This window comes from Phacochoerus africanus, chromosome 9 (assembly GCF_016906955.1).
Source record: "Phacochoerus africanus isolate WHEZ1 chromosome 9, ROS_Pafr_v1, whole genome shotgun sequence".
Taxonomy (NCBI): domain Eukaryota; kingdom Metazoa; phylum Chordata; class Mammalia; order Artiodactyla; family Suidae; genus Phacochoerus; species Phacochoerus africanus.
In genome coordinates, this window is record NC_062552.1 from 117,763,015 (window position 1) to 117,788,933 (window position 25,919).

Here is a 25,919-nt window from a genome sequence, read left to right on the forward strand (position 1 = left end):
CATCTTGTGATGCCTCCCCGATCAGGTGCAGTTCTGCCCTGGGGAGCCACTGGCCTTTTGTTTCATTATAGTAGTATTTGTTACCTGCAGGGTGATGGAATAGTAAGGTGATGACAGATGTGCTTTCAAATCCCAGCTTCCTTCCTTAGCAGCATTCTGACTTTCGGCCAGAGCTCTTAGAGCCTCTGCCTTGTCATCTGTAAAATGGGAATGAATAGGATCCCTCCTGCATTTGCTGGAAGGATTTCTGAGAAGATGGAAGCCCCCAGTGCAGGGCTTGGCACTGCACTCCGTGAGCACACCCATTGTTCAAATTAATTCTAATTTCTCTCCCATGTCACAATCCCTTAAATTATATATAGTTCTCCAGTACCCCCCAGATCTCCCTTGCAGGTTAAATACCTCCCCGCCACTACCTCCCTGGTTTCCAGAGCCTCCCTGGGGATGCATGTGAGTACATGTGCGTGTGTGTGTGTGCGCGGGTGTGCCCACACTCCTGCACACACACATGCACAAGTGTAGGCAACTCAGTCACGACTCTGTGTGTTCTGCCCCCATGAGAGGTTTCCTGGCATTTCCCGCCCGCTCTGCCTGGGCCTACTTCTGAGTTGGCTTTATTTTGTCATTAGCGTGGCCCCGGGCTTTGAAAGCAAATTCCATTATAGAAATGACAGCTGGCAGCCCTCGTGGATGCCTTTTTGCTTTGAAATGGATGATGCGGAACTCTAACTAAGAAGGACTCTATTAGCCTCTGAAAGACAGTCAAGCTTGGGGGTGGCCCTCCACCCCCATCGTGGGCTTGGGTCCTGAAACACCCATCCGGGGGTTGATTCTAGGTCCTAACAATGTTCCTAATTTTCCTGGGATGTCTTTTCACTCTGGGCACCCATTGGAAAATGCCTTTTAGGATTTTAATGATGTCCTGTTAAAGTCAAGTCCCCAAAAGCCCTGGTGGGGGAAGCAGACCTTCGGGGAACTGAGTTTGCCTTCCTGCCAACAGCTGCCAACTTTACCACCTCGTCACATCTGTTGGCCCTCCTGTGCCTCGGTCTTCCTAGCTGGGAAAAGGGGAAATGGGTGTTCTTTCCCAATCAGGATCTTCAAAGGGCTCAAAGCACCCACGTCCTGCTGCAAAGAACATGCGGCTACTGCCATCGCTGCTGCCCTCGGGCAGGTTCTCTGGGGGCCAAGGGTCTTCAGTGGCGATGGCCATTGTGACAGTGTGACAGGCGGACAGGAGTCAAGCTGGAGGCAAGGAGGAGTTTTTAGGTGATTATCCGAGACCTGTCATCACTGCCCGCAGCAGAACTTCAGGCACGGGGGACACTGCATTCCTGTCAGGAGCCCCCAGCCATAATTACTAGTAACACAGGTTCCTGGTGGTTTCAGCCGCCCCATCTGGGCAGGTGCGTCTATTCCCCATCAGATGTCAGACTGAGTCTCCTCCCCCTCTCATCAGTGGTGCCTCCCTGGCCTCCATCTTTTGTTGGTCATTTAACAGAGATGGATTTCGGGGCCCAGGAAATGTTGATGAAATCCCATCTCTAAATTACTCTGCTATCTTCTCCAAAACATTGATGATGGTGTCTGCGAAGGCTCCTGCCAACAGAGAGTTTTTTCATTTCCGAGACTAGGCTCCATTCTTCTGTTTAACTCAGGGGCCTGTGCGAGGTGGCGCTCTGAAAAAATGGTATCGCCAACCTAGATGGACGGGTGATGGAGGGAGGGAGGAAGATGATGAAGGATGGAGAGATGGAGGAAGGGAAGAAAGGGGGGAGGGAGGAAATGGATGAATGGAAAGATGGGGGGACAGCTGCATGCATGGTTGGATGGATGATGGATGGAAGGGGGGATGAGAAGATAGATGATGGATGGATGGATGGATGGATGGTTGGATGGATGGATGGTTGGATGGAGATTCAATTCACAGAAGAGGCCATGTTTTCTTTTTCTTTGCCCTAGTCTTCAGGAAGAAGCATCACTCTTTTTTTTTAATGGAGTCATTAACTTAACACATGTTTATCGAGCACCTACTATACCCTGGGTAATTGGGACACAGCAATAAAAAGAGACACTGTTCCTGCCTTCAAGGTGCTTCTCCTCCTCCATGGAGAAGAAGTCTGTTAAGTTTGTGTATAGATGAGGATACACAGTACTCAGTACCTGGGTTCCTTGTGGAGGCACCCAGTGCAGCTGGAGGGGAGTTCAGAGAAGGCTTCCTGGAGGAAGGAGCATCAGTGAAGCTCAGGCGGTGCACACAAACTGTCTTGGCCCAGCTCTCAATCTCTATGTTTGTTTTTGGTTGTATTTCTTATCAGGCTCTCCCTCGTTTTTGTTTGTGAGTTTTATGAAGACTTCTTAAATGACGTGTTATGGAGTTCCTGTCGTGGCTCAGTGGTTAACGAATCCCACTAGGAACCATGAGGTTGCAGGTTCGATCCCTGGCCTTGCTCAGTGGGTTAACGATTCTGCGTTGCCATAAGCTGTGGTGTGGGTTGCAGATGCAGCCGGGATCCCGTGTTGCTGTGGCTGTGGTGTAGGCTGGTGGCTGCAGCTCTGATTCGACCCCTAGCCTGGGAACCTCCCTATGCCGCGGGAGGGGCCCAAGAAATGGCAAAAAAAAAAAAGACAAAAAATAAATAAATAAATGACGTGTTATGATACCCTGGGCTTCCCTAGGGAATAAACTCTGCTTTCTTGGACTTCCCACAGGGTGGGAGTGGGTGCCTGCCGGCCTGAAAGTTGAAAAACCTGTTCTGAGTCCCAGCTCTCATACTAACTTGCAGGGTAGCTTGAGCAGGAGGCTGACCCTGCATAGACCTGTTTCTTTGTCTGTAAAAGGGCCTGTCTTTGCCACTCCAAGAGTCAAGCCTTGTGGGGTGAAGTCGATCGATCATTGAACGCAAGCTCTGCCCCGGAGTTGCTGTTCATCGCTCGTCTCCCATCAGAGCCTCTCTTCATGTCTCCCCAATCACAGAATCACTGCCTTGCCGTCTATGGCCTCGAGCTCGTGGCTCTGTGGAGGCTGGGACAAGCTAGGGTGACAGAGGGCCCCTTTCTTCCCGTTACCTTCCGACTAAGCTCCAAGGTTAAAATGCGACAGTGCAAGGTAGGGAAGAGCACTTGACACCGAGTCCCCATGCATGAGTTCTTCCGCTACCTCTGCTTCGACCCTCCAGGAAACCCCGACATGTTCCTTACACCCAGACCAGATATCACCTCCTCTGGGAAGCCCTCCAGAATCTCTTTTTGTCCACCCACCTCGCCCCGCCAGGCAGGGCCCCTGCTCCCTCTCTGCTTTCCGTCCCCTCAGGCTGACCTCTAGACTGGCACTTGTCACGTCCCATGGACTCTCAGCCTCGTGGGGGCCAAGCCATTTCTTCTTCTGCTCTGGGTTCCCAAAGTCTGGCAGGAGGTCTGGAATCTTGAATAACTGAAAGAGCAAGTGACCAACTGATGGGATGAAGGGAGTGATGATTCTTGTCATCTAACGGGAACGCAGCCCCGGCCACCCTCCCAGCTTCCTTGTGCCTAAAAGGGTTGGACCGGATAATCTGAGGTCCCTTTTAGTTCTAATACTTTAATTGGATTTAAATTTGTCAACCTGGGATATCCCCAGTGCCTGGGCTCCCCTTACACACACACACACACACACACACACACACACACACACACGCACACGCACGCACACCCCAGAGATGCCCAGCCCTTGGCTTCCCTGGCCTCCCAGCTTTGGTGGGTAACTCTGTGACCATGCTTCTTATTTGACACGAGGCAGTGTGGTTGCAGCTCCTGGGGAAGCCATCAGCTCTCCCTAGGGCGGGACTGCCTTTTCTCTTCCTTGGCTCTGTGTGCGTTACACCACAGGCCCTTGAGATGGATTCTGGCATAAGTGAGGCTGATGGGGATTGTGAAGGGGGCAGTGACAAACAGTTCAGAAAAATAAATCAGGAGAGGCTTCCTGGAGGAGGCAGTGTTTGCAATTGGCCTTGAGGCAGGGATGCCTCGGAAACAGTGGTAAGGAGCGTGCAGGTAGTTTTTAGCCATGGCGGGTGGTTTGAATAGCTTGCCCAGAGCTGCGGTCTGGAAAGACAAATCCGGCAGCATGCTCGGGGGTAAGCGGGGCAGGGGGCGAGTCTGGAGGTGGGGGAAATGGCAGCCAGGGGGCTGTCGCAGGGGCTCCAGTGAGGAGCCGTGAATGATGAGCTAGATTTTTTTTCCCCCTCATTGTGCTTATTTTAGCCACCCTTGCCTGGACCTGCTGACTTAATACCTCTGGCTGAGCTGAGCGGGCCACTGGGCTCATAGCCCTCTCCTCATCCTGCCAAGGCACAGCCTGTTTAAGCTGAATGGTGCTCAGGGCCATGGACTCTGGGAACATCGGCCAATTGCCAAGGCCAGTGGCTGCCAGGCTGCAGAGCATGCCTTCTGGACCAACCATCCCATCCCAACAGGCTGCGTCCTGACTCCAGATCCCAGGCACCAGGCTGGGGCTTCGTCCCCACTCCCATCTCTCTGTCTGTTTGTCATCTACAGAGAAACACAATAACTTTATGGTCCTGATGCCATGGTGACCTTGGCGGGGGGTGGGTGGGTGGGCATCCAGGAACCCCACGCTCAGCTGGAGTCTGTAACCGGGAAGTCCTGGGCCAGAGGAAGCTCAGGTCTTCAGCTGCAGCCTGTCCCCCACTGAGAGAAGAAACCCACACCCTGCTTCTTTCGGCCCATGGGCCGGCCCCTTGGGACTTTGGAGAAATTGGAGTGGTGGGGGAAGAATCCTGGGCATGAAGAAAGCCTTAACCTCCTGCCCAGGGTCATTTATTTTTTGGAGACATCACCAAGGACACCCAGGCGACACCCACCTCTGGCTGCCTGAACTTCACAGTGCTGCCTGCCCCTCTTTTCCCCTTTCGTGGTGACTTATTTCACCACATTTTCTGTTTCTTTCTTTAACACACATACTAATAAAATCCAGCCGAGATTTGCTTGCTCCTGCTGCCGAGTGGGGCCTGGACTGGAGCCTCCCTGGCATCGACACAGATGCTCACGCAGCCAGCCCAGTCGTCAGATGAGGAGGCTGAGACGTGGAGTCGTGACGTGACCTGCCTGGTGGGCTGGCGCCAATGAATAGAACAGCCGGGGCTGGAGCCCAGAGCCTGTGACTCCAGCCATCATGTCCCTGCGATTTGATTTTCCCCTGAAGGTCTAGGCGCTGATCTTGAACCACTGACCCTTTTTGTGGAAGAGTCAAAACACTAGTTGTTTAACAAAGCTATGGAATGGGGGGGGGGCAGGAATCCATTTCCCACTCCAGAACTTTCCATAGCTCCCTACTGCCTTGATGATGAAGTGTGAAGTTCTCGACCTGGCCTTTTGGAGCCTCCAGAGAAGGTGCTCCTAGCCCACAAAGGTGCCTGGGTCCAGCTGCACCAGCCATGCCCTGTTTGCCTGTCACGGATGAGCACAGATCGCCCCCTCCTCCATGAAGCCTTCCAGGCAAAGGGCCCCCCACCTTCAGGGACTCCTTGGTGAATCCTGTTCTGCTACTGAGAGTGAAGGTCTCGCTGAGCCCATGACCGAGGCTTCTGCACAGTTTCTCTGAGGCAGACAGGACATGGACAGAGAGCCGGGTAGAGCATGAAGATGATTAGCCAGAACTGAGCCATCTTTGTTCCAGCATCTCTGTGTACTGTGCACCACAGAGCCAGCCCCCTGCCCTGCCAGGCCCTCTGGCTCTCTTCCTACCTCTCTGGTCTCTGGCCCATGACCTGACTCTCCGACCTGGCCTCTGCCCTGCCTGGGCCCCTGGTGCTGTATGGCAGCCACTGTGCTTTCCTCATACAATGTCATTTCCTCTTCATGACAACCCTGGGGAGGTAGATTTTCCTGGTCCCATTTTACAGATGAGGAAACTGAGGCCAAGACAGCCCCTTTGACTTGTCCAAAGTGACTTGACCAAAACTTCATGGCTGAAAAGACAAGAACAAGGGTGTATTCATTCATTTATTCAACTAATATTTACTGAGTGCCTAATGTGTGGGGGAACAGAACGGATTTGGCCCCTGCTCTCCTGGATCTGACATTCCTGAGCCTGGGCCCGGACCCCCGAGAGAGCACAGGGGTCTGTCCTGAGGATACAAGACGCAGGGACCACATGGCTCCTGGGGTCTGCTTGGCTTCTTCCAGTGATATATGGAGATTCATGTTTTCTTTCCACGTCTCAGGCACTCAATCCATCACACTCTCTGGCACTCGGGCTGCCAGCCAGGGGGGCTGGAAGCTGATGGAGCCATCTTTCCTCCCATTTAAACTTTAAAATGAGCCCTGAAGGGCTGTTGATCACTTTCCCGAGCTGCAGGAGATGATGGCAGCCTGATGGGGCCGTAATTTCCCAAGGCCCTGTCTCCTCTCCCATCCTGCAGATTGATGGGACAGGGCTGTTTACCTGTCATCCCAGCCAGGCGCCCTCTGTCACCTCCTACTTGACTCTCCCTCATCCTCTAAGTCAAAGCCTGTGAGGAACAGAGTCTGGAGACATCTCTGGGTCCAGCAAGGAAGCCAGCCTGGCACTAATAGCCAGGCCAATGGTTTCCACTTGTGCAGGCACCGTTGTAGCCAGCGGAGGGGTCGGACAGGAGCACACTGGGGTCCCATGGCTGGCCTTTCTGAGGGTTAATGCCTGGAGACGGGGAGAGGAAGTTAAAAGGCTCCCTGTGTCCCAAATCTGCCCTCAAGCTTTTCAGAAGTTGGGGAGAGAAATTAAGAAATGACATCAGCCGTCGGTTTGTTATGCGTCACCCCTGTGCTAGCCCCTTTACAGCTGCTATCTCATTAACGCCCCCCCCCCGCCCCAGCAACTGGATCAAAGAGACATTTGCCAATCAATTTTACAGACAGAGAAACAGACTCACAGAGGCCAAGCACCCTGCCAAGGTCAGATGGTGGCAGAGCCAGGATTTACATCCAGAGCTGGGATTCAGCCCATGATCTTGCACTGAGCTGCTCAGGAGGTCCAGAAGCTCTGGACTTAAGGGATTCACGCACAGGAAGTCAGGTGAGACTGACAGCGGTGTTACTGGTTTACAGCAGCAATATAACTTGTCCAGGGTCTGGAATCCTCTGGGCCATCAAGGATGAATTAGCCACTGTTCAGTAGGCACAAAAGCAGAGGAAACAAAATTGGCATTCTTGGGGGCTATTGCACTGGTCATGGAAAAGCCTGATTAACAGCCCCAACCCAATGCGGCTCCTCTGGTCGGTAGGGTGAGGGGCTAGGGGGCTTCTACCAGCTGCTAATGGAACCCAGGTAAATCTCCCCTCTTTGGCTTCCCTTTTGTCTCGAAATCTTTTCTAGACCACTATCCTGGCTATCTATTGCTGTGCAACAAAACAAGCCAAACTTAGAGCCAGAAAATCCCTACTGTTTTGTTGCCTGCACTATTTCTACCGGTCAGAAATTTGGACAGGGCACAGAGGGGATGGCTTGTCTCCAGGATGTCTGGGGCCTCAGGTGGGGGGTCACCAAAGCCAGGGCTGACTCAAGTGGCTGGGAGCTAGAATCATCCAGACGCTTCTTTCCTTTCTTTGGTACCCTGGCTGGGCTGCCTGTTTGGACCCCTCTCCCCTTCGCTCCACGTGGTCTCACCCTTGCAGCCCCAGGTGGCAGGAGAGTGAGACCTGACTCTCAGGCTCAGGGATCCCAGAGCAGAAGCTCCAGCAAACAGGACAGGAGCCCCGTGACCGTCCACGGCTCAGCCTCAGAGGGCGCCCTTCACTTCTACCCTAGAAGTGGAAGCAGTTCCAAGTCCACCCAGATTCAAGGGGAGAAAAGACACGTTCATCTCTCAAGAGGAAGGATGTTGAAGAATTTGCAGCCTTATTTCAAAGCCACCAGAATCACCTGCATGGTTGGTACCTTCTTTCTTCAGAAAAAAACACAGCTGAGTGAATCCGTATGTGGCTTGCTTTTTCACCATCTAGCCTCACTTTCCCAAGACAATTGTTCAGGGAATATTATTCAGTCTTAGAAAGGAAGAAAATTCTGGCATTTACTACAACATGGATGAATCTTGAAGATATTATGTTAAGTGAAATAAGCCTGTCACAAAAAGACACATACTGTGTGATCTCATTTATATGAGGCATCGAAATTGTCAAATTTTTAGAAACAGAAAGGAGGGGCTGGAGGGAGGGGGCATGGGGAGTTGGGTTTAATGAGTGCAGAGGTACAGTTTTGCAAGCTGTCAAAGTCCTGGCCATCCATTGCACAGCTATGTGCATGTACTTAACATCTGGAACTGTATGCTGAAACTTGGTTAAGATGGCAAGTTTTATGTTACAGGAGGTTTTGGTAACCATTACTTAAAGATTTAAAAAGTTAATTTTTATTTATTTAGGCCACTCCCGCAGCATGCAGATGTTCCCAGGTTAGGGATAGAACCCGCACCACAGCAGTGACCTGAGCCACAGCAGTGACAACGTTGGATCATTAACTCACTGAGCCACCAGGGAAATCCTAAAAAAAAAAAATTCGTTTTAGAAAGGCACGATAAAAATTGTTTTTTGAGGTGATGGAACTATTCTGTATATTGACTATGATGGTGATTCCCCAATTGTTTGTGTGTGTCAAACTATTAAATTGGACCTTAAAAGGGAGATTTTTTTTTCTTTGCCCTTTTTTAGCGCTGACCTGCAGCATATGGAAGTTCCCAGGCTAGGGGTCGAATGGGAGGTGTAGCTGCTGGCCTACACCACAGCCACAGCAACGCAGGATCCGAGCCATGTCTTTGACCTACACCACAGCTCACGGCAATGCCGAATCCTTAACCCACTGAGCAAGGCCAAGGGTTGAACCCGAGTCCTCCTGGATCTTAGTTGGGTTCATTGAGCCATGATGGGAACACCTAAAAAGGGAGAGTTTGACTGTGTGTAAACTAATCCTCAACAAACGTGACTTGAAAAAAAATTAAAAACAGGAGTTCCAACTGTGGTGCAGTGGGTTAAGAATCCAACTGCAGTGGTTTGGGTGGATGCAGAGGTGCAGGTTTAATTCCCAGCCCAGTGCACTGGATTAAAGCACCTGCACTGTAGGTCGAAGCTGCAGCTCAGATTCATTCCCTGGACTGGGAACTTCCATATATACCATAGGTTCAGCCATAGAAAAGAAAATAAAAGAAATACATGTTGAATTTAATGCCAGATCCTTTACCCCACCATGCTGGACTGGAGATTGAACCCATGCCTCTGCAGCGACCTGAGTGGCTGCAGTCGGATTCTTAACCCACTGTGCCACAGTGGAAACTCCTCAACATGTATTTCTTGAGCATTTACTTTGTGATAGGTACCATTCAAGCAACTGGTGGCGCCAAGATGACTGTGGTGGAGCTAACATTTTTGTGAGAAGACAGTAAAATACAATGATCAGACAGGTTAATGGTAGAAAAAGGATAGTCCAGAAATAGACACAGAGAGCTGTAGGCACAGATATATAAGTATACAAATTTAATAAAGGATAAAGAAGGCATCTCAAATTACTGAGGACAAATTGACTCTTCAGTATTTCTAGCTTTATAATATATTCCCAAATAAATTTGATAGAAATGCTAAAATATTTTTTTAAATGAGAAAAAAAATTGAAAACCACAAAGAATTAAAAACATAAATATTTATGTAATCTTGGCCTGGGGAAGAGCTTTCTATGCATGAAACCAAAGGCAAATCCATAAAAGAAAAGTTTAATAGGTTTGACCACATATAAATCAAAAAGCCTGACGTCAAAACCATTGTAAATAAAACTAAATGTCAAAGCACATTGAGAAAATATTATTTGCAGCATGTCTTTTAGAGCGAGGATTAATATCCTTAGGCATAAAGTAGTGTTGTGAATTGATAAAAAAAGGTGACTATGGAAATAAAAATCGGTGAAGGACATAAAATCTGACATTTTAATTATTTTAGCTTTATATTTTGACAAGTCACAAAATAAGTAATAAACATGCTGGCCAAAAACATAAGAAATATAGTCACCATCACTAAAAATTAGAGAAATGCAAAGAAAAAAGTATAATTTTTTTCCTGTCAAATAGAAATCAAAGTTTTAAATGATAATATTGAGTGTTATTGAGCTTTGGGAGCTGGATATTTCCATGCCCTGCTAGTAGTAGTCTAAGTTGGTACGTTTCTGGGAGACAGTAGAATCATGCATATCAAAAGCCTTTAAGACAATTAATTTATTACCTCTCATCTCCCTTCCCCTTTCTTCTCATCTGCTCTGTGATGCTAGGGCTGGGAGTCTGCAAACTACCTTTTCCAGACACTTTGCTGGCTTCTAGTTGGCTAATAGGAGGTGACGGTGGAAACCGGAAGGTGAGAGGAGGGGAGAAATATCTGCCTTTAGTCTTTCAACTGAGGTTTCTATTCTACCACGAACTGCCATGCCTTTTGCAGCCTTGAGTACTACCATCCAGCAGTCTAAGCATCAGATACATGGTTCTCCCTCAGACATCACCATGAGCCCTCTTCTAAGAAGTCTGAGCACCCGTTGTGGGTGCTCCCTTGAGAGCTCCAAGTATTAACCTTGCCGTGGTGCCTGTAGGATTCCAAGATGAGCCTTAGAGGGGCTCCTCTTCCACATTCTTGGCTTCTAGCAACAACACCTCTTCCCGTGGGTTCCCCAAATCCAGGGGATGGTAGCTGCCTCCTGAAGTTATTAATCTCTGTGTTATCTCAACATCTTTTTGCTTTCCATCTTCTTAACACCTATGTAATGTTCCCTACATTAAATCATCTCTGTTTGAAATACCTATACTTTTTCTTTTCCCAGCCTAACTTTGACTCACATGGTCTTTATCCTGGCGATTCCACTTCTAAGGGTGTATTTAAGAAAATAATCATGGATATGTTCAAAAATTTGAGACTTTAGTAATGGCAAAAAGAAAAAAAAAAGTGAAGCAAATGAATTAAAAGCCCATGAATAGGATTGATTTCTGTCCCCACAGGATATGTTACAATTCTAACTCTTCAAACTGTAGAACATGAACTTATTTGGATTTAAGAGTTACTGCGAATGTAATTGGCTAAGTTAAGTTAATCCTATATGACCGGTGTCCTTACAAGAAAAGAAGAAGAGACCCAGAGATACACAGGGACAAGAAGCCACGGCGTCCCAGATGCCGAGATTGGATTATGCTGCCATAAACGAAGGAATCCGAAGGGTTGCTTGCAACCACCAGAATCTAGGAGAGAGGCACCCATGGAACAGATTCTCCCCTTGAACCCCCAAGAGGGAATCACCCCTCTATTTCAGATTTCTGGCCTCCAAAATCGTGCAAAAATTCATGTTTTTTAGCCACCATGTTTGTGGCACTTTATAATGGCAGCTCTGGGAAATGAATACAATGAGACTGGTTAAATAACTTCTAGTACAGGCACATAAAAGCAAACATAACATGATTAAAATGTTAAATAATGTTGTGGAAGAGTTTGTAATGATATGAAACGATGCCCCCAGTGTGTTAAGTTAAAAAATTTAAATGTTTCATAATTTGAGCCTGTTTTTGCAAATTAACAGCCGCAGAAGAACATATACAGAGTAAAAAACAGCCTGTAAGATCATGAACTAAAATAAATATGTTATATGTTGGGCGTGGTGTGGTGCGTGATTTTTATTGTCTTCATTTTGATTATCTTGCTTTCTAAATATTCTGCAATGTGCATATCTCACTTTTCAAGAAGAAACTACAAACTTGTTTCAAAAAAAGTGTTTTCCATCCCAGCAGTTCCTCTGATCCTTGCAAGGACTCTATGCGGGGCGAGGGGGGAGTTCAGAGCAGGTGCCCTCCTGCTTGACATGCTTGGGGGAAACAGAAGCTGACCGTAGGAAGGGAGCAGGGAAAGGCACTTCCTCCCAACCCACTGTCAGAAGTTGCAAGAGAACTTATTCACGTGGGGATGGGGGAATATTTCTTTCTCTCCTTGAAAGCGAGCTCCATCCAGGACGTCTAGAGAACGAGTGGGTACATGTGAGCTTCAATGATGAATGATCAAAGATGTCATGTGGAGAAACCAAATAAATCTCCCGGCTATTTTTAGCAGCCTCTGTTTCCATTGACTAACTCCGCAGGACTAATTCCTAGCTTGGCTGCCAGGCTTTTTGGTTTTTTATTGAGAAACTTAAGTTTAATTTATTTTTAATTGTTATTGTGAAACTTCCAAACATTCGAAAGTAGAGAGAAAGTAGCTGCCATGTGCCCAGGACTCTGCTTCGGCCATCATCAGAACTTTGCTGTGCCAGCTTCGTTCCCACCCAGCCTCCTGTCTTTCCCTGGAGGATTTTAAAGCAGGGGGCAAACTTCATGTCATTTCACTCATAAATACTTCCAACTGCATCTCAGAGGAGAGGGATGTGTGGATATTTTCTTACATGATCCCAGGGTTATCACTTTGATGCGGGATAATTCGTCAAAATGGCCTGATATTCAGTTTGCAGTCACAATTTTCTGAGGCTTTATTTGGGCTCCCCACAGTCTCAGACGCAAAGAAGGCAGTAACTGTCGAGATGCTTTAAAACATTCAGCCTTAAACCTGTAGTCATGTGATATAAGGGAGGGGTGTTTCCCAAATCTCCGAGCCCCTTGTCCTGCTTCCATTGCTCTTTACTGAACAAGGAACAGAGTGATGGGGCTCTGGTTGGAGAAAGGACAGGTAGGAGATGGGAGGCAACATAACCCACTGGAAAGAGGTCTTCAAAAGAAGACTGATCTGGCTCTGCTGTGTGATTTTGACCATGTTGCTTAACCTCTCTGTGCTTCCATTTCTGCTTCTGCCAAATGCAGAAAATAATCTGAGCCAGTGATTTGTCTGTTTGTCCTTGGACCCTTGCCTGCTCTTCCTCATCTGTGTCCAGAGGACAGCAACTTGAGGACCAAAGCTGTGCCCTGAGGGCGTCCCAGGGGAGGGATGGGAAGAATCGGGTTCTTGCTGATGTTGTCAGGCTAGTGGATTAACCCACCCAGAACCACCCGCCTCTGGACTTCTCTCTGTGAAATTAATATGTGTTCACAGCCTAGCTAATGGAAGGAGAGTTTGGGTGATTACTTGTGGCCAAATCCACCCTAATTGGTGTTAGGAGATTTTCAAACTCTATTCATAGGGGGCCTCAGGGTCTAAATGGTAAGGGAGACTCTCCCTCGTTCCCCCCAGACTTCTCCCAGGTCTGTGGTTTTCTGCGTATTTGTGAGACTGAAGGAAGGGGGCATTTGCTTATGAACAGGTTAAGGCTGCATTCTGAGAGCTGTGAACACCAAGCCTTGAAGCAGGTAGGTCCCTAGGGCTGAAGATGCCCCCGAGCAGGAAAGAGAGACCCGAGAAGGAGCAGTTTCCCACACAGAGGTGACCAGAGACTGTTGCTGGAAGAACCCCCTGGGGTTTTCCTCTTTGCGAAGCCTGGGTTTTAGACAGCGCCTGTCCTTGGAAAATGAAGTTGTGGCAATGTCATGGATAAGTCAGGGAAAAGATATGCTTCTGTTTCTCAGATCACCAAGGTCAACTGGGACACAGCTTCCAAGGCTGAAATACTCCTCGCTGGTCCTTGCTCTTCCCTACAGCATCACATCAGGGTGTCACAGTGGAGGAAGGCACGAGGCACCAGCGGCCCCTCCCTGCTCAACCTCTGTGGGCATCGGGGCCCCCAGAGAAACTGTGTGCCTGAGGCTTTTCCTCACCCAGGCCAGGAGACGTGCAGGGGGCTTGCCCCCTCCTCACCCACCACCAACCTCACCCTAGGACCTGCTCCGGCCCTGTCTCTGACCACTTTACAGAAGGGAAGACTGAGGCTCAGAGAGCTTCTGCCTCACCCCAGGACACATGACTTCCAGGAGCAGAGCTGGTGTGCAATCCAGATGTGTTGGCATCTATAGGGAGTTTGTTTCCATGCCCTGGGGCTGCCTCTGCATACGCGGCTTTATCAGGGCCTGGGCAATTCTTTTTTTTTTTTTTTTTTTTCATGTATTTGATTGAAGTGTCATTGACTCCCAATGTTATGTTAGTGTCTGGTGTATGGCAAAGTCACAGGAGCCTCTCCTCAGTGCCGCGTGAGTGCTCTCAGGACCTCGAAGATGGCTTCCTGGAGCGGGTGGAGTAGCGAGGTGGCAGGTGGAGGGCAGGGGGGCATCTTGGACACTGGCTCAGAGGCGGACACTCTGAGACCTTGCACTTCTGATCCTCTCCCTGGCAATGAACTTAACTGATGGTCTACCAGCTACCTGCTTCTACGCGGGAGATGACGTCTCTTCGGAATCTTGAAGGTGTTTCTCATTATTCCTGGCTCCTGTTGCCACTGGATTTTTATCCTTTTCTGTCTTTTCACACCTTCTCTTTGCCCCTTGCATCCTGAATTGTCCCCAGCGTGCTGGGTCTCAGCGCGGCTTCGTTCCATTGCTGGGCCGGGGCCCTTTCAATCGGGAACCTCGTGTCTGTCAGTTTCTCCTCTCTCTTTCCCGATTCTCGCTTTCTGTTTTCTCTGGTCCTCTCTCTCTCTCCTGTTGTTTGGATATTGAAGCTCCTCCTTTCTTATTTTTAGTTTCTTGACCTTTTCCTCTTTTTTCTGGGCCATCTCCTTAAGTTCACCCTCCCCTGCATTCTGTTGAATTTCCATGAGGGCTCTCATTTTTATTTCCAAGCATCTTTTCCCCCTGGATCTTCCTTATTCTTAAAAATAGCACCCTGTTCTTGTTTCAGGAATGCATGTCCGTCTTAGTGGCTCTGGAGCCGGGTTGCCTGGATACAAAGCCTGGCTCCACTTACCAGCTGTATTATTCTGGGAAGGTATGCCACCTCTCTGGGCATAAGTTTTTTCATCCATAAAATGAGATTGATGTATTTATTTTTTCTTTTTACGGCCATACCTCTGGCATATGGAAGTTCCTGGCTAGGGGGTGAATCGGAGCTGCAGCTGCTGGCCTATGCCACAGCCACAGCAATTCGGGATCTGAACCTCAACTATGACCTACATTGCAATTTGTGGCAATGCCATATCCTTGACCCACAGAGAGAAGCCAGGAATCAAATCTGCATCCTCAGGGACACTATGTAGGGTTCTGAACCCACTGAGCCACAGTGGGAACTCCTAAAATGTGATTTAAACAAAAGTATGTACTATGTTTGTTATCTAAGGCTGCTGTAACACAATGCCATGAACTGGGTAGCTTAAGTCCACAGGAATTTATTCTCTCATTTTGGGAGCCCAGAGGTCAGAAATCAAGGTGTGAGCCAGGTGGGTCCCTCCCTGGGGTTGGGGGGTAGAATCTGTTCCCTGTCTCCTCCTAGTGTCTAGGGGCTGCAGACAATTCTTGGCTTGTAGACACATCCCTCCTCTGTTTCTGCATGAAGTTTTGTTTTTATATTCGAATTAACAATCTGTAATTGATTTCCCAAAGGTACTTTTTTTTTCAAAGTAACAAACTGTAATTGTTTTCCCAAGGATACATTTTTTTTTTCATATACATCCATCATACACTGTAACCAAAAAAAAAAAAAAAAAGTACATGAAAAAAAAGAAAAGAATTAAAAATCCAAAGGATAGGTAAGGAGGCTCTAGTCTGGAGCACAGTTGAGTTTCCAGCAATATAAATAGGCTCAGAAATTTCTTTAATAAGAATGCCTGCTAGCAAGGGATCCAGCCAGGTGGCTGGTTTGTCTGTAAGTCAGTCTGGAGTATTTGTAGCAGTTCTATGTTTGTTTGTTTTTCTCTTAGCATTTAGTTCCCTGTGTCTCCTGGGTCTGGGTCACCTTAACTTGGTTCCATCTACAAAGACCCTATTTCCAAACAAGGTGACATTTCCAGGTACTGCAATTTAGGGGTGAAAAGTATCTTTTTGCGGGAACTCCAGTATACCCAATACATCTGCCTCAGAGCTTTGGTCAAGGGTCAATCTAGTATTTGTACTGGCATTGCTATCATTTTCCCTTTTTTTTTTTTTTTTTGGCTTTTTAGTGCTGCACTTGCAGCACATGAAGTTCCCAGGCTAGGGGTCAAATCAGAGCTATAGCTGCCAGCTTAAGCCACAGCCACAGCAACGCCAGATCTGAGTCATGACTGAGCCATGACCGACCTACACCACAGCTCATGGCAACACCGGATCCTTAATCCACTGAGCGAGGTCAGAGATTGAGCTCACGTCCTCATGGATACTAGTTGGGTTCATTATCGCTGAATGGTAACCGCTGAAATGGGAACTCCTATTTTATTTTAATTTTTTTTTTTTTTTTTTTTTTTTTTTTTTTTTTTTTTAGGGCATCACTGGGCAACATATGGAAGTTTCCAGGCTAGGGGTTGAATTGGAGCTACAGCTGCCGGCCTGCACCGCAGCCGCAGCAACATGAGATCTGCGCTTCTTCTGCTACCTACACCACAGCTCATGCTGGATCCTTAACCCAATGAGCGGGGCCGGGATAGAACCTGGGTCCTCATGGATACTAGTCGGGCTCCTTATCACTGAGCCACAGCAGGAACTCCTGTTATTTTCCTCATCATTCTAAGGATATTCATAATAGCTCGGATGTGTGTGGTTTTCAAGCTTTCTTCACCCTGTGTAGCCTCTGTTTTCTCCGACTTGACCTTTTCCTGTTTGTTTTGGCCTCAGTCAAAGGCCTGCAGACCACTGGCTGGCCACGCACTCGGAGTGGGAACTAACAAGCTGATTGGCCCTTGGAGCCAGTAGGAGGGGCTTGTCTACCATGATCTTTGCTGTGATTGGTCAGGTTGTTTCATCTGCGTACTTTCAATTGATTTCTCTCTGGATCCTCAAACTCCGTATCCCCTACAGGAGGATAAATGGCGGTTGCCAGGGCCCTGCAAGCCAGGTGACCTAGGGACCCCAACCTTCCTTACACAAAGTCTTCTTAATCTACCCCTGAATTCTCCCCAGTGTCCCTCCGCCCAGCGATCTTCTGTTTTATCCTCTTCAGAGAACAAATCTCCATTCCTCTCTCAAGGTGGTCGGGGCTGATGCCTCCTCCTCTTTTAAACCCCATCTTCACCCCACTTCCTATTGCATTGCCCTGAGCTGTGGTGTAGGTCACAGATATGGCTCAGATCCCACGTTGCTGGGGCTGTGGTGTAGGCTGGCATCTGCAACTCCGATTTGACCCCTAGCCTGGGAACTTCCCTATGCTGTGGGTGCGGCCCTAAAAAGCAGAATAAATAAATAAATAAATAAATAAATAAATAAATAAATAAATAAATAAAATTTTAAAATGTCTGCTTCCTGTATACCTGTGGGCTGAGAGACGTCAGTGTCTCCATAGCTGCCCGTGTCTCAGGTGTGCTCTGGGCAGCACACACACACACACCCCCCGCGCGCCCCCCCCCTCCTCCGGGTGTGCGGGTGTACAAGGGCGGCTGTCCTCTGGAGGCAAGATGCTCTCTCACTCGCATGCCTCTGTTGTAAAGTCCATAGTGGCGGGGACTTTATCCTCTGTGTCTCTCCCACCTAGGGAAGCACCTGCACGTGGTGGGCACTCCATCCATGCTTGTTGAATGCACAGGTTAATGCAGACCCCTCTCTCCTCCCCTCTCTCCCGGTGGTCCCATAACCAGGCTGACTCCCCTTTCTACCCCCCCTCTCCTTCCCAACTGCTTCACAGTACCAACAAGCCCACTTGAAGGGATCCTTCCCCTCTTCCTTAGCTTTTGGCTTTCTCAGCCTGGCCCGATTTCTCATCCCAGCTGCCTCTTGGACATGGTGATGGACATGGGATGAGTTCCGGTTTCTCTGGCTCTGGACCACAGGCTTACTCTTTATGCTCCCTGATGTTGGCTGCTCTGATGAGAATACACTGGGTCTAGAGGCTGAACACAGAGTCCCAAAAGACTGTGGCTTACATGTGACAGAGGTTTCATGCTTTCTCATATCAGTGTCTGCATGTAGGCAAACCTGGTGAATTATTGGCCCACCTCATCACCTCTTTCTGTAACTGTCCCCTTCGCCATGTGTCCTTTCACCTGCCCCACTAGAGGTACTAGGTACCTCCCTGCACCATGACTTAAGGCTTGGTGACTTGACTTGCCATGGCCAATGGCAGATGGATGGAAGTGACAAGATGCCAGTGTTATCAAGCAATAAGAGGCCTTATGTGACTCTCAGCCAGAGAAATGAAATAAATGCTGATTATGGTAGAGGCCATGCAGATTCTCTGGTTATTACAGATACCATCCAGATGGACAGACAGCTGTGCTTTGTGAGCTTGTCCGTGGGCCCAGGTTAGCAGTCAACCTACCATCCTAACCCATGACTCCCACCTGTGTCCACGGCGGCTGCTCCAGAGCCGCTGGGAGGGGAAACTCAAAGATAGGTGAATGCGTTTGCCTTTAGGGAACTGACCCAGAAGCTGTCCACACACTTCTGCACGTAGCCCATGGGAACTGAACTTAGTCACGTGGCTTTCAAGGGTGGTGGGGAATCTAGGTTTGTTAGGGGCTGAATTAGATCCCCCTAAATTCTTATGTTGAGGTCCCAGCCCCCAGTACCTCACAATGTGACTGTATTTGGAGGCTGGGTCTTTACAGAGGTGATTGATTAAAATGAGGCCACTGGAGTGGGCCCTGGTCCTTTGCCTCCTTCCTAAAGAGGAGATTAGGACACAGACACACAGAAGGAAGACCCTCTAAGGACACAGCGAGAAGACGAGGCCTCAGGGGACATCAACCCTGCATGCACCTTGGTCTGGCACTTCTGCCTTCCAAACTTGTGGGAAAGGAAGTTTCTGTTACTTAAGCTACTCGGTCTGTGGTACATGGCAGTGCCGGCAAGGGAATGCAGGCCACGTCAGGGTGGCAGTGTTCACCGTTCAAATTTAAGGGAGAGCGATGATTCTGTTACTAAAAAGAAGGGAAGCGAGGATGCTGGAGGCTGTTAAGAGTCTCCACCTGTCTCCTTTGTCTGTCAGATGGGACACATCACCCCCGCCTTCCCGGCTCCAGGCCCTTGTGATGTAGGGGTTCTATCCCGTGGCCACTGGCAGCTCATCCAAAGCCCAGACCCTATTTCTCTGCACTTCATTTTGTGCGTTTACAAACACTCTTCTGAGAAGGGGTCTGTGGGCTTCACCAGATTATGGTCCAGTGTCCGTGGCTTGTTGCGCCCATCCTATGTCACAGGCAGGCCGTGTGCTTGTGTGTAACCGATGCCATCTTTAACTTGGTGATGGATTTGGCTTGGAGACCCCTTGGTCCTTCAGCCTCCATTGTCCAGCAGCAGGATAGGGCAGGAAAAGAAGCTGAACGCTGATCAAGATGAAACAGAGACCCCAACCTGTCCTGTGGGAGCCCCTGAGCTGGGGAGGCTCTCAGAGTGTTCCACAGGCACAGTCATTGGCTGCAGGCTGCCCAGAGATGAGGAGTGGCCTCAAGAGGAGGCCAGCGCTCTCCAGCTGACGGCGCTTTTGCTACGATGTAGGCATTCTTCCCCATCTCTGTCCATGGACCTCGGGGTATGATGTGGTGAAGCAATGGACCCCTTCTCTGAGTAACATTTATAAGTGCATACAATAAAATACAGAGAAGTATTTTTAAAACCGATGATATTGGAATAAACTTATCAAAATATTGTAAAAACCAATTTTTGCTCTAGTACCCTATGTACTTCTTTTTCAGCTCATTAATGATAAGATCTAACAGGATCTGATAAAAATCATATTATCAAAGGAGGGATGAGCATAAATGATATTTTGAGATCTCTCTGCCAACTATAATATGATACAAAAATCTGTGATTTTTCTTGGTTTCAAAGTCCTACTAACATTGCTGTGGTTTGTTGCCTAAGACATCATTTTTCCCATCCAAGTTCATGCTTACCTCTGAATTCTGTCTACATTTGCAGTCTCAGAGACCCCAGATTGTGAACTCCTGTTCATTAGTGAGTTAATAGCTGGAAGAAGCTGAGCTCAGGCTTGGAGGCGGGAAATTGGACTCTGCAGCTGAGCTGCAGTTCCTTCCTCTTCTTGGCAGCTGCAGGGCTGGTGATCAGCCCTAGGAATCCAGTCTGCAGCCCGGTATTGATATGATTGTCCATCCATCCATCCATCCATCCATCCATCCATCCATCTGCCCATGTATTCATCCATCCAACTATCTGTCTATCCATGCATCCATCCATCCTTCCTTCCATCGGTCCATGCATTCATCCACGTGTATCCATCCACTTGTCTGTCCATCCATCCACCCATCCATCCATCCACTGATGCATCTATCCATGCGTCCATCCATGTATCACTCAACAAATGTTTAGAGAGATTGGCACTGGGTTCATATCTCAAGGGGTTTCCAGGCTGATGGAAGAGAAACAGACAAAGGACAACATAATTTTGTTAGTGCTAACACAGAGGTCTGAGCAAAGTGAGGCAGAAGCAAAGTTGGGGGCTGAAAGTACATCCCAGGCAGAAGGAACATCTTGTGCAATGGCTTGAAGGTGAGACGGTTCTGGCGTGTCTGGGATAGAGTGTGGTAGTAGAGTGGGGAAGAGATGGATGATGGGTAGAGCATGAGGTGGTGAGGGGTAAGTTCAGGGGCTTAGATTTCATCAGCCACCGGGGCTTCTGAGCAAGGCAGTGCCATGCTTAGCTCAACAGAGGCAAGAGTGTGGGTTGGAGAAGGAGAAAGACTGACGGTGGGGAAACCAGCCAGGAGCTTTGAAAGGAGCAAGCATGAGATGATAAGACCCAGACTTAGGCATTGACCAGGGGCAGTGGAAATAAGAAAACAGGCATGAGAGAAGTTTCTTCAGGAGAACAGACTGGAACGAATGACCTATGGGGTATGGGGACTGAGGGAGGAGGGGGACCGGGAAACCCCTCGCTCTCTTCATTGAAAACTGGTAGCCTGCTCACACCATTAATCTAGATTGGGGATGTGGAGACAGAATGAGGAAGGGAAGGAAATCATGAGTTTGATTCTGAGCAAGCTACTCAAGTTCCTCTAGCATACTATGGTGGCCTGGCTGGATGGGGCGCTGCCTCCATGGGGTGGAGGCGTTGGAGTCTTCTTTCCTCCAAGAGGGCAGGAAAGAGGAGCAGAATATTACAGACCCTTCAATGATGTGCCTTTCACTATTGACCAGCACTGCATGGGAGCTGCGGATGGTTATGTCAAGAGTCTGTTGGGTAAATGTTGGGTAAGAGTGGATCATGGAGTGAGATGCAGCATGGGGTACATCTCAGCTGGGGATCAGAGGTCAGAGTTGGCTTTTGTAACAAAGGACCACAGACCGTGGCTCACACAATAGGAATTTACAGACTTTATAGTTCTTGGGGCCAGAAGGCTAAAACCAAGGTGTTGGCAGGGTTGGTTCCTTCTAAGGTCTATGAAGAAAGGATGCAAATTGCCTTTTCTTATAAGGACACCACTCCTATTGGATAAGGACCCACCCTAATGACATTATTTTTAACCTAATTACCTTTGGAAAGATCATATCTCCAATACAGTATCATTCTGAAGGTCTGGGATTTAGGACATAACAGGTGAATTTGTGGGGGGGGGGGGGGGGCAGTACACAAGTCAATCCATAACAGAGAATGTGAGGCCAAAGCAGAGAAAGATCCAGAGTTTATTGAGAATGCAGGAGATGCTGGCCTCAGAGTACATAAGAGAACAGTAGACAGAGAAGAATTCTGCTGCCATGTCTCCCTAGGGCTAAGAAGTGATCAGGCAGGCAGTGTGGCACACAGTAGCCATGGAAGGCATCTGAGCAGGGGAAGAGCCCCACTCACATCTGTTCTTTGAGAAGGTCTCACGAGAGGAGCAGCCATGTGACCCCATGAACCATCACCCCAGGTCAGCAGACTTCTGGAACTTCTTGCTTGGACCCCACCCTGAGACGAGGAGGGCTGCCAGGGACAAAGATCCAAACAGATCTGCTGTGGTGGGGACTTGAGTGTGTCCACAGAAATCCCCTAGGGCTTCTCTGTCTCAGAACAGGCACAGATTCAAAGGGATTAAAAGAGCTGGTGGCCCATTGGGTTGAGTCGGCATTAACACCTGTGAAATACAGTCTCCAGAGTCGCCTGGTCCACCTCTCGTCTCGAAAGCTCGTGTAACCCATAAAATGAACAGCAAATCATTTCAAATCAGTTCACTTAATTCTCGGAGCTTTATTTCAGCCTTGCCCTCCGAGAGGTAAGCCAGAGCCACAGTGGCAACTCTTGATGCATTGTCTTGTTTTGCAGAAGCAGGAAACAGTCAGACACAGGGCTCCTGCTGTGGCCTTTGGTCTGCCGCGAGGTTGATGTCTTTTTCAGCCTTCCTCCTAGGGGCTGCTGGACGTGTTTTGTGGCAGGTTAAGTGTCTTTCCCCAGGGAGTTTGTCCTCTAGTTCTGGCGGACTCTGTGTTGCCCGCTGAGAGAGGAGGTGTTCCCTGGCAGTGGCAGGAGGGGCGACCCTGCTGGGCTCTGCATTTCAGAACAAGCAAGAGCCCTTCCAGGGTTAAATTCGGGGTGGCACTGCCCACCACTTCTTGCTCTTTGGTCTCTGTCTCTCTTTTATTATGCCTCCAGCCCCTCTCTTTCTGCATCTGCCTTCATGCGTGTCTTTGGCCCTGCCGCTCCTGGCCTTGAACTCTGCATCACTGTGTTGTGTGTTTCTCTGTCCCTCCCTGGGTCCCTGCTCTCTTTCTTTGTGTCTGTCTCGCTGAATCCTTCTGTCTGTCTGCCTGTCCCTTCGTCTCTAAGCCTCCGTCTCTCTGTGTCATGTTTGCCTCTGAACCTCTGAGTCATCTCACGGTGCTGGGTTTTGGTCATGCTTGTCCCTGGTGGTGGCGGTGGTGGTGACATTCCCTGGGGAACCCTAGAGCCCCCTCCCCGTGCCCCCCAGAGCTTCACAACACCCACCTCAGCACGTCATAGGCACAGCCCTTCTGGTTGCAGAAGACAAGCCTTTCTGGGTCCTGTTTTACCCCCTGCTTTCCACCTGACCTGTGTGACAACAGAACCATCCCCCCGCCCCCGGGCCCCAAACATTTCGTAACATCCCACAGATGAATCTTAGACTTTCTGCTCTGGGTCCTGGCTCTGCTCCTCAATATTTCTGTCTTTCCGGGTCTCTTTTTTCCTTTCTGCATCTCTGGGTCTCTCTTTCTTTTTCTCTTGAGTACTCACCCATCCCCCAGCGCATCTCTTATCCCTCTGTCTCTCTATCCCTCTGCCTCTCTCGGTGCCTCTCTGTCTCATGTCCCCTGCTCCTCAGGACAGCCTTGGCCTGAAACTCAGGGTGGGGTGGGGGTTTCTGGGCCTCTCCCAGGAGCCAGGGCACTGGGAGGACGAGGTGGTGGGTTTGTGGGTCAGGGTGAGGCGGAGTGGAGGGGCCTCTCCCCCTGGGGGAGGATCATGATGCTGTGGCCAGCGCCTCTGCTTCCAAGTCCTGGGCAGCAGGTGCAGTTGGCTGCCCGCGGGGCCAGCCTACCTGCCGCAGGATTGGGGATGGGGGGACCCCTGCTGGCTTCTACAGACATACACCACCAGAGATCAGCCCAGGCCCCGGGGGCCCAGGATTGCCATGAACAGCAATGAAAGGAGGAGAAGAGTAGAAAGGGGCTTTGGAAAGCCCCTGGCTCTTTCTTCCGCCTGTCCCCGTTCTGTCCCTCCCCTTAGTCCTGTCACTTACCCGGTGTCTCCTCTCCTTATCTCCTGCCTGAGTTCCTGCCTCTTCACCTGGGTCTTTTGCAGGCTGTGAACCTGTTTCTCCCAGCCTGAGAGGGTATTTGGAAGGGAGGCCTGGCACCTGTCTGACGCTTTAGACTTTAGATGTCACCGAGAGCTTTACCCACGCTGCGGCGACAGCTGGTGAGAGAACAGCCCTGTTCCCATCTCATGGCTGAGAAAACCAAGACCAGAGACAGTGAGTGATGTGCCCAGCATCACACAGGAAACAAGGGAAGGTCAAGTCAACCAACCTGACCTTCCTTCCCCGCCCTGGAGGGGCTTGTCCTTCCAGGGGGAACAGGCACTTCCTTCCCCTTCGTCCTGGCCCCCTCCTCCTGCTGTGTCAGCTCCTCAGGTGACTCCAGAGTCCCCTGTGCTGAGTTGGGGCCTTAGGGGTGGGAGTCTGCACCCGGGCCCTGGCAGGTCCTTTGCTGATCTGTCCTCTTTTCCTCCAACCTCGGCTCAAGTCCACCTGGAGGAGCGGAGGAGGAGGAGCTGGCCCTGGTACAGATCTTTCTGGATCCCGGAACACTAACCATCAGCGACTTGGGTAGCAGGTGAATTTCTAACCCCGTCTTACATAAGGAAACACGACGTTCGCATCTCCTCACATCCCAGAAAACTGTTGCTCCGCTGTGACCTGCCATCAGCAGGCGGAAGATGAGGACAAGTGGCTGAGAAGCAGGACAGGCCAGGAAGGGTGGGGCTAAGCTGGCCCTCACTGGGAGGGCCGTGGGGTCCAGCAGCTGGTGGTGATGCAGCTGTGAAGAGCTGGCCCCGGGCGAGGCACGGTGGGCATTTCATTTCCTTCAGGCCTCCCAGCGGCTGTGGAGGCAGGGGCTGGCAGCCCCCTCATCCAGAACAGGGATCTGAGGCTGGGCCCCCAAGTTCCCAGTGCCCCCAAACCAAGCATGTCTGAACGCACACCCTGTTTGCCCTGCTGCGAAGTGACTTTGCCGTGGGAGGTGATGAGTGTGTCCTTCCCGGGCTGCGCAAGTGGTGGCTCAGGGTGTTGTAAAAATGGCAATAGACCTCAGATGAAGGTTGGACTAAATGCCCTTGGACCCTTGAAGATCCTGGTCATCCATAAACCACCAGGGTGGCTGGAGCCCAGGCCTCACGGCAGAGGGAGACCAAAGTTTACCTGGGGCTCTAGCGCGCATTTGGAAGGTACTTGCTAGGGAAAGGAAACTCTATGATTTGCATGTGACACGGCCACTTCCTGGGTCAGAGCCAAGACTTGGGAAAAGCCTGAGTGTTCTTCAAGAAGAGTCTAGATAAATAACCAACAGATCAGCAACTACAAAGGCCTCAGAGAGCCCTCTGAGATGGACAGAAGCCCAGATCTATCCTCTTGTGATGAAAGCATATTGCAGAATAAGTCGTAAATTGGGATAGCGCTTATGTCAAAGACACACAAAGTCTTGTGTTTCCATATGTAATTAAAAATGTGTGTCAATGCCTAGCAAGAGTTCTGGAAAGAGGCATCCTGAGCTGATGATGGGGTTCCCTCCAGGGAGAGTACTGGAATGAAGGGGGTGAATGGGGGATGGCTGGGGGGATGGGGACAAAGGGGAGTTGGGATTTCTCTGTAGGGTTTGAATCGCTTACAGCAAAAATATGATCATGCACTTCTTGATTAACTAAAAATAAATATATAAGAAAATCGCAAATCTGCTTTGTGGCTAATAAATGCATGGGGTGGCAGCTTGATTTGACTGATTGATTCAGTCACTCATCCATTCATTCACACATTCATCAAATAAATCTTAAAGAGTGTACATCCTCTGGGACAAGCCCCATCTAGGAGCTAGAGCTGCAGAGATGAAAGACGGAGCTTAGGATCCAAGGAGGAAGGCACATGGCAACTCCAGAGTGACAGCCCAGGGTGACGAAGTCATCCCAGGAAGTGTGATGGCTCTAGGAATCACATAATCCAGCTGTCCCACAAGTACCCTGGAATTTTTATCCAGAGGGGCATTTTGGTGGGGCTCTGCAGGATGAGTAGGAGCCTTACTAGTAGACAGGGAGAGGGGTCCTGGCAGAGGGGACAGCGTGAGCCACCACTGCACAGCAGCAGAGTCCAGTGCCATTCTCCAGGGGTCTGGGACTCGTTTTCCCATCTAGCTCCCTTCCTCCCAGAGCCAGCACATCTGGCGACAGTATTCACCATGGCACCTGCATGAAGACACCCTAGCTCCCGTCTGAATCTGCCCTCTTGGCCACATAAT

At 49.5% G+C, this 25,919-nt stretch overlaps 1 long non-coding RNA gene across 1 annotated transcript in view; it reads left to right on the plus strand.

The window, feature by feature from the left end:
• LOC125135809 (uncharacterized) overlaps window positions 1-25,208 on the plus strand; it is a 52,549-nt gene extending 27,341 nt beyond the window's left edge. Inside the window, exons 3-4 of the long non-coding RNA XR_007137059.1 lie at window positions 23,713-23,829; window positions 24,156-25,208. This is a non-coding gene — a long non-coding RNA (uncharacterized LOC125135809). The remainder of the gene's footprint in view (window positions 1-23,712; window positions 23,830-24,155) is intronic.
• Window positions 25,209-25,919: the final 711 nt, after the last annotated feature.